We start from the raw sequence: 9,744 nt of genomic DNA, 5'->3' as shown, positions 1-9,744 counted from the left end.
GCCGTGTGATTGCATTGGAAGGTTTGGCCCCGGGTAGTGATCTTGACCAGTGAAGATAGTGCATGGGCTTAAGAGTCCCTGCGATGAGAGTCAGAGTAGTTGTGTCAGATGGATATCGGGTGCGCTTTAAAGAGGTAGTGTAGCGTAGGGTGAGCACCATAGTACCTGTCATGGTGATAGGGCGGGCGAGTGGTTTCCTTGGTAAGGAAAGAGGGAGGAATGAAATTTCGAAAGGGAGTGCGAATTCACGGAAGTGAAAGCGGTAGTGTAGAGTTATGATTGGAATGGTCCGACGGTGGTTTTTGAGTAGCGTGTTTGCGGCAGTGGAATAAAAGCTCATCCGACTTGAGATGTCTGTGCAGGGCGCGGAGGGAATTCCGCAGGGGTAGAGCCAAGGGGGGGGGGGGTTCGGAAGGGATGCAGGGAGAGAGTCTTGGACTCTCAGTGAGATTCTGATCAGGGTTTTGGGTATGTATTAGTGGTTCATCCTGGAGGGATGTTTGGGGATATCATCAGTGTATCGGGTTTTCCAAACCTGAGGGTGCTAGAGCTAGTTCAACATGTGTGTGTGATTGCAAGAGGAGAACTCGTGGGAGTTGCTCCAGGATTGAAGAATGGGTCTTTCTGTCGTCATGGAATGGATAGAGTGGGATTCAGATCAGGGATTCGATGGTTCATGATTTTCTAGCCATATGAGTCAAGTGAATGATGAGAATTGGAGCAGTAAGGCATCATGGGTAATTCTCGGTTGTGAGTGCGACTATCGGAGGGTACAGCTGGTGCCCAGTTTGAGACGGTGGTCAGGACACCGTAAGGAAAGAGAGTGAGTTTGAGTTTCGTGGGGTATGCCTTGAGGGACCTGGTCCGGTTAAAGCCAGGTGGCGCGTCGTGGAAGTATTTTGGAGTTGAGTTGTCGTAAGCTTCGAGGATGAAGCCTAATTTAAGTGGGGGAGAATTGTAACATCCCGGAATAGCAAGAATAGAGTTGAAGGGGCGAAAAGTGTAAATCTTAAAGGGCGACTCGGCGAGTCCATGGATGGACTCGGCGAGTAGAGTCGCGACTTTGGTCGTGTGTCAAGCGACCTACTCGGCGAGTCCAAAGATGGACTCGGCGAGTAGGTGCTGGGTGAAGAAAACCCTAAATCCGGGGAATGAGCTCTATATAAAGATCATTATGTTTCCTCCACAGCCTCCTTGATCCCCCTTGAGTCCCAGAAACCCTAATTTCATGGAGGAACCCCATGGTTGAGCAAATTGGAGCTTGGAGAGGTGTTTGTTGAAGAAATCTTGAAGGAGAAGAGGCTTGGATCAAAGGGCTTTGCTTGGATTCGAGTTTCATTGCTGTTGGGGCATTCTTTGGAGGTAATATTTCATTCTTGGGCTGTGTTCTCTTAGATTCTCATTTTGGGGTTGTGTGGGAAGCTTAGTTGTGTGACATCTTGAGTTTGAAGGATAGATCTGAGGTTGCTACCTCAGATCTGGAGTGGAGAAGATCTTAAGAGCATTAAAGCCCCTGTCCTTGTGTTGTTAATGGAGCTATCCTATCCCAAACCTTATTTCTAAGGTGAATAAGGCCTAGATCTCTTTGGATTCACGTAAAGTTTGCCACTTTACGTGATGGATGGATTGTAGGAGGTTGGATCTATGTTTTGGATCAATTGCATGGCCTGGAGTGCTTCTGAATTGATTCAGACCGGTGATACTCGGCGAGTCACATGGGTGGACTCGACGAGTTGCTTGAAGATGGCCTGGAACTCGGCGAGTTGGAAGAACAACTCGGTGAGTAGGTTGAAGATAGCCTCAGACTCGGAGAGTCTGTTCTTGGACTCGGCGAGTCTTGTCGAAGAGTCCCAATATTTTCTGGTTGAGTCGAGAATCGGTGAGTCAAGGGATGACTCGGTGAGTTGGGTGCGAGTGGACTCAGAGTTGTTGGACTCTGCGAGTCTTGGGGTGACTCGGCGAGTTGGGTCGCTGATTGAGGGAAGTTCTGAGCATAGGGACTCGGCGAGTCATCGGGTTGACTCGGCGAGTAGGGTCAGTCGGGGGTTGACTTTGACTTTGTCCAAGGTTGACCAGTTGTCTTCCAGGGGTATTTTGGTAATTAAGGGTATTTATTGAATTTAATGTTTTGGTGTTCAGTGGAGGAGTTCGTGTCAGAGTTGGAGCAGCGGGATCTTATCCTTTCAGTCGACAGTTTCGAGGTGAGTTATCCTCACTATATCAACAGGGTCTAAGGCACCAAGGTCGGCCCTTATCGGATTGAGATCCGGGTAGTTGTTGTTATTTTGTTTTGTGATATGCTTGCATCCTGAGAGTTAGGACGGCATATGTTAGAGACCTGATTGAGATCGGTATCCTGAGAGATAGGGAGATGCTATGCTAATGACCTGTTAGGTCGGTATCCTGCTTAGAGTATGTTATGCTATGTGATCTGCTAGATCGGCTTGTTTGAATGTGAACTGTTATATGATTATATGTTTATGTGTACATGGTTGTTTGGACTGGAGATGGGTTGAGGCGGTCCTGCTATGTGCTGTAGGCCAAGATACTCAGGGCGGACCGGTTGTTCCGAAGGCCCAACGAGCGGTCCGGATATGCTGTAGGCCCCACGTGGGCGGACCAGACGTGCCGAGGCTCGGAGAGTGGACCAGGCCGACTGAAGGCCCAATGCGGGCGGACCAGTCATACTGTAGACTCAGAGAGTGGACCAGGTGAGTTGAAGGCCCAGTGCGGGCGGACCAACCACACTGTAGACTCGAAGTACTTGATTGGACTCGGAGGGTGGACCAGGTGGACTGAAGGCCCGTCATGGCGGACCAGTCCCACAGTATACCCGTTATGCATGACTGTTCTGTGATTCGTTATGAGATAGTGCGATACGTGTATGGTGTATGAGGTTGGTATTTTGGGGGTATCTCACTAAGCTTCCGGGCTTACAGTTGTGGTTTAATGTTTTTCAGGTTCTTCAGGGAGCAGTGGCAAGGCAAAGGCGTGATCGTACTGTTCCTCGCGTTTATGTTTATAAAATGAACCTGGGAATATTCTGATGAATAATGTATTGAAAACCTTTTGTAATAGTGTTATTAAAGTGGATTGTTTTTGAAAAATTTAAATTGGCTGGATTTTTCGGTTGTTACAAGAGATTTCTTGATTAATAACTGTTATGGAAGCAAAAGAAACAACTTCATAAATTTCATAAAATAAACTTGTCAAAGCATTAAAAATTTGTGAATGTGGAAACGAAAATAGAAACAGATTCGTTGATAGTTTTATTAATACACATGAAAGCATAGATTTACAAACCTTGTGCTCTTCCTAGTAATCTTGTAATTGATTTAGGACACAAAAATATGTTCAATAGCACCCTACTTCAGATCTTCTTCTGAAATTGCTACAACATTCCTCTGGTATATAGAAGAACAAAAATTATAAATCTATAGTTTATAGTTTATATTTAATGCCTAAATGTTGAATTTATCTGTGTTTTAACTCTTTATTAGCCACGATCAGATTGGCCAAAATCATCCACTAATTCACCAAGTTTTGAAGAGTCAAAGCCTGGAAACATATAATCAAAAAGGTCTCACATAAGTTAAAGTAACATTAAATATGATGTTGAAACATGAAAATTGAAAAAGGATCCTTACTTCCATGTGATTCTAAGTTTTGAGCTTCTTTTCCAACACAAAATATCTTGGCCATCCCAAAACACAAAAATGGGACAAAACCAAGTCAAAACGGTAAATTTGTTCAAATCCTAGAAAAACTAAAAACAATCCATTTTTCCCTTGTACCCTAACTCTCACCAATAAACCAATATCTACCAATAAAAAACTAAAAAATAGCAACAAAATCCAAGAAAAAACCCAAAATGCAAGAATGAGGTAATGTAATTGTTAATTACGTATGAAATCAAGGTTTATTTTTTTACTAATTGGTGCATTTGTTGATTTCTTACTCCCTCTGGAACAAATTCAAATTATATATAAACCACTTCTAAAGCATCGCTAACATACCCAAAATTGTAAATTCATTAATAGTTTAATAACACCACACAAATTGTACCGTGTATCTTCCACCTGATTTTACCTTTTCCATGCCTAAAATTGATTATATTAGTGTTATAAAACAACATATAATTGTAGAACCCTTTGTACTATTATTGGTTAAATTTTACCTGTGAAATAACCTACAACTATTAAGTCGCATCTCAACTTGTTTTTAAACTAAGGTTTTTACAAGGAAAAATAGTCTTTCATAAATGTGTTAGTTGTGTGGTTGACAAAAGAAGCGAGCGGAGACTGTGTCCGAGGTCTAAATCGATGACATATACTGCAACGTTAACAAATTTGCTAATTGACCCCTGAAAGTGAACGGATGCTGAAAAGTAAAAAAAATAATTAAAAAGATGGAGAAAGTGAGGAGATGCCATGGTTTAATTGAATGTGCAAAACCACCTAAATATGTTTTAGTCAAAGAATGTGCAGATCCATTATCCTCTCCATATTTGCAAATTATAAACTAACCAACTCATGAGTTATGGGGAAAACAAAGAGAAAGGAAGAGATAAAAACAAACGATTCCATAATCAAAGTATGTAGAACACAAGTTTTTGCGAATGATGATTATGACAATGTTGATTCTTCTTAGGGTTATTAAATTTGGCCGCCGTTGTTGGTCCCTACTCCGAATCAGTTGAGAAGAAAACGCACGAAAAAATGGTTGTTATAACGGAGGAGCACGAGAAGCAACGCCCGATAAAAGAACACCCGAAGGACACCTGATAAAAGAACCAAAAAACGACTGACAAAACAAACCTCTTCTCCCAATGGAATAAGTGGAGGAAACGTAAATTAAGATAATGGATGGTGGGAGCAGAGGGCACAAAGGAGCCATAGATGAGGCGGTGAAGGAATTAGGGAAGAGTTCTAGAAGGTGGAAGCGGTGAAATAAAAAATAAAAAAAAAGGAAAGATGTCCAATAAGAAACAGTTACTGATCCTAGGGGAACACAAAATTAATATATATATATATATATATATATATATATATATATATATATATATATATATATATATATATATATATATATATATATATATATATAACTTAAAACATTATCATTAAATTAAAATCATTGAAAATCACTCAAATTAACTTGAAAATTTTAAAAACATTAAAAATATCAAATGCTTGGTTATAGTCAAGGTTCTAAATAATGTGAGGCGTGAGCTTGAATACAAGGTCAAAGTTAAGCTATGGCAAACCTTGACGAAGTATGACGCTTTTCAAAACGTGATTATTTTATATATATATATTAAAAAAGATAAATCATATAACTATTGAATTTATCAAATATATCAAGTTTTTAGAAGTTTTATATTAATATTTAGTATAAAAAAGTTAACAGAAACTCAATAATTTTAAGGCCAATTAGAAAGAAAAAAAAATCGCTTCATAATAAGGTAAGGCACAACTTGACACGTTATTTAGGCGTTACACCTAACAAGTACATCTTGTATGTTTTCGTAACGGCTAGGTCACGTCTCGCGTCATGGCACGCCTTGACGTGCTTTTTAAAACCATGGTTATAATCAATCAAATTACACATTATCATTATCTAAATTCATATTCATAATTTAAAATAATTTAAAAAATTATCATTAAACTAAAATTATTGAAAATCAATCAAATTAATATATAAATAAAAAAAATTGATAAAAATCTTAGATTTTTAGTTATAATCAATGTATAAATTCATATTCCTAACTTAAAATAATTCAAGTCATAATAATTAATTGAATTAAACGAAGATCGGTTTCTTGGTCCTTATATATTAAAATCCAAAAGCTATAAATTAGAAAGTTTAATATGGTTTGTTATATTATAATTATCTATTTTTAGAATCATCGGTTAACTTTTAAAAAAATTAAGCGGGAATAAATATAAGAAACAACCATGAGACTTAAGTGAAAAAAAAAAAAAAATATAATAACAAAAAAAGAAAAAATCTAAGGCATGTTACACAAAGTTATTTTTGTTTATTAGGTAGTATAGATGAACCGTATCTTCATATATTTATGTAGAGTAAATTGTAAAATTGGTGCCATGGTATTCTAAAAAAAATGAAGTGTAATCTTTTTTCATGTGTCTGGTAGGTCCAAAATTTAAACTATGATCCATATTTGGTCACTCAAAAAATTTAGATTGAACTTGGGATAATTTTTTTACCTTACTAATTTCTTTTAATTGTTTAATCATTTTTTCAGATTAAAAAAAATAAGAAGAAAAAATTTCATAATAACCCAAACTAACCAATACTCATCTCTTTATACCACAACGACTCCATTTCTTTCTCATCCTTATACGAAACTACTACCGACCACCACACCATGAACGGTTTCCGATGATCCTACTCTTCTTTGTCAGATTTTATGATACCATCATATGCCTCGCTTCATCGGAGATTCTCATCAGACCACGAGAAGACGAAGAGAGTTGTTGGGTTTTAGTTCAAAAATAGTTTCATAAACTTTAAAAATATGGCAACGGAACACTTTAATTTTTTGAAATAACATAAACATTTTATACCCTCCAAGGATCTTCTTGTATGTTATAGAAAGATTAAAACACCAACCAAAGAATGGGTGAAGAAATAACAACCTTTATAGTTCTTTGGGTCCTCTCGGGAGGCTTGGAAGTTGATGAAGAATGTGGAACCTTTGAGACACCAACAATGACTCAACTTGATATAGATGCAAGTCCAAAACTCTTAAATCCTTAAACTTTAAGTTCATAACCAGTACAAACTTACAGAAGTATTGAAGATGCAAGTGGTCTTCAAGTTTTCTAACTAAAACTAGAGAGAAAGGGAGAGGGAAGAGAGGATTTAGATTTTGCATCAAGGAATGAATGAGAAAATAATCCAAGTGCAAGCTCTTTTATTTATATGCATAAAGTGAAGTTATTAACTATTAGTCCTTAGCACTTTAAGCAAATTTGTCCCCATTGTCATAAACATGTCTCCCATGCCTTCAAAGCTTGATTAGACAAGTCATACACTTCTTCTTTTTATGCATATCTCGAAAATTGCATAAAGAAGAAGAAGGAAAGTCAAACTTTTATAAAATACAAAAAATTGTCTTTTAGGAAAAAGACAAAATGATTCAACTAGTCCAAAAGTTTGTACATGACTTATAAATCATACCATATGGTATATATTAAGTTACTTACTAATGGAATTTATTATTTCCATGAAATAAATAATTTCCAATTTAATTATAAGAGTTTTATTGAATATTAATTAAAATCAATTTCTAATAAATAATCAATTGTATCAAGTTGTTGTTAGTGTTACCCATTAGTATCATATTTTATTTAGTAATATCACATTAATATGACTCTTGAGCATACTAGTCCTTTCAATCTCCCACTTATGCAATACTCATATTAGACTGATACAGACAGTGGTGAATGTCTAGCAACATTTCACTGCTCCTAAGACCATACAATTGTTTGTGCCATTCTATCAACGCCCAATTCCCAAAAAGTGCAAAGCTACAATTGATATATATGGTAAGTTTATCAGTTATCCCTTTGCTACAGACATCATTTTGAAGATGAGATTCGGATCGCGATCAATCTCATTAGCTGTTCAACTTTTTGGTAAGGTGCCTTAGATATCTAACTCTCAACATATAAGAGGAACAAATCCCATCTTGACTACATAAGTCTCTTGCATAGTTCACACCATACCTGAAAATGGATTTTATAACCGCCCGGTTAAGGAACAACATTTGACCATTATCAAAGCATAGTACTCCCTACACTTAAGTCCCACTATGTATCTCAAGTGTTAAGGATATAAAGATAGTACCTTTTAATCAAGTATCATTCATGATAGCGATCCATGAGATGATCTTGATATGTGTCAGTTCAATAATAGTTCTCAGACAAGTACCTATGAAACTTGGTTAGAAACACTTGCCCACTTTCATCTAGTGAGAGTCAACCAATCCAATTCATATTAGTCTTACTTCATAATTGCTCCCATAATTATAACCGACTATGAACATTTAGAATAATAACATTATTCACGGATTAAACATGTTAATATAGAGCACAACAAGTATTAATGTGATGACTATATCCCTATGTATCTCAAGTGTTAAGGATATAAAGATAGTACCTTTTAATCAAGTATCATTCATGATAGCAATCCATGAGATGATCTTGATATGCGTCAGTTCAATAATAGTTCTCAGACAAGTACCTATGAAAATTGGTTAGAAAAACTTGCCTACTTTCATCTAGTGAGAGTCAACCAATCCAATTCATATTAGTCTTACTTCATAATTGCTCCCACAATTATAACCGACTATGAACATTTAGAATAATAACATTATTCACGGATTAAACATGTTAATATAGAGCACAACAAGTATTAATGTGATGACTATATCCCAATATATCATAACATTATCTAATAGTTGTTGTTATAATGTTCCAATATCCAATTACTAAATCCAAATCAAAAACCCATTTCTAGAATAATAAAGTCTTATAGCTGAAGTGTGACCATTCATACTTGGCTCAAAAGAATGACTTTATTAATGGACCTGTCAAAATTTAATTTGTGTGAATTCTATGAATACTATCATCTTTGTACTTAACTTTACACTAGGTATAGTTAAATATATTGGAGATATGATTGGTGTTCTTTCGTGACATAAAGTCTCTTAGCTTGATTAAGTATACTCTCGAAGTCACAAAGATTTCTATGTGATCCTCAAATGGCAGAAATCAACATAGTTTTTCAATGATCTCATTCATCCAATCATATTTAAATTCAACTTCTAAAGTAGTGTATTCTTATTTTTGTAGTAGATTGTGTAATTATGTTTTTCTTGGACCTTATTCCAACAAGACCTACCCTTCATTCCATAATGAAGTCAAAATCTAATTATAGTTCATAACTATTTGTGTCTGTTTATAAATTAACATCTTGTGTAGCTCTTTCCATAAAGATCATTTCTAAACTGATTGTCTTATATGCATTCTCTTAGTTCTTCTAACGTATTCTTAGAATGCTCTCATAGCCATCTAGTGACCTAACCATGTATTCAATTAGTATCGTATGACATGTTTACAACATGATCAAATTCCATGTCTTATGCATACTATGGTGTAAATGATGAATTCATTTGTCAAGAAAATAGAATATAAATAATTTCATCTAGTTCAAACCTATGAGCTATGTAGTTTTGAGGCTAGCTAAAAATGATGTCATATGATAATGCCAAGAATTCTTCAAAAGAATCTTGTGTCTTGATCCCTTTCAAAATATTGTCAATATATGTATAAGGACATAAAACTTTTAACATTCATTTAATCTGTCCCTTATAGATTTTACATTCCAAGAATGTAGCATCTCCTTCCTAAGTCTTTCATTTTAGAAACAGTATCCGAGTTAAGGTGAAAAATGACCTTGCTTAGTCATAATATGATTTCAAATGATTAAGTATGTCTCATTCATACAAGATTAGGAATTCACTATGCTCCCATTAGTTCTTAGTCAACACACATGTTCTATTCATTTTGATATAAAAACATACATTATGATTTTACATAAAATGATGATTATAACATCGAGATGTTTGCTTTATATCCACAAGTAGATCTCAACCTCTACACATTTTGTTAGGATAACTTAGATCAAGAAAACCTCTAGGCTAATCTATATAGA

This window comes from Lactuca saligna, chromosome 9 (genome assembly GCF_052625555.1).
Source record: "Lactuca saligna cultivar CGN05327 chromosome 9, ASM5262555v1, whole genome shotgun sequence".
Classification (NCBI taxonomy): Eukaryota; Viridiplantae; Streptophyta; class Magnoliopsida; order Asterales; family Asteraceae; genus Lactuca; species Lactuca saligna.
The sequence above is the reverse complement of the archived record's forward strand: the minus strand, read 5'-3'. Positions refer to the sequence as shown.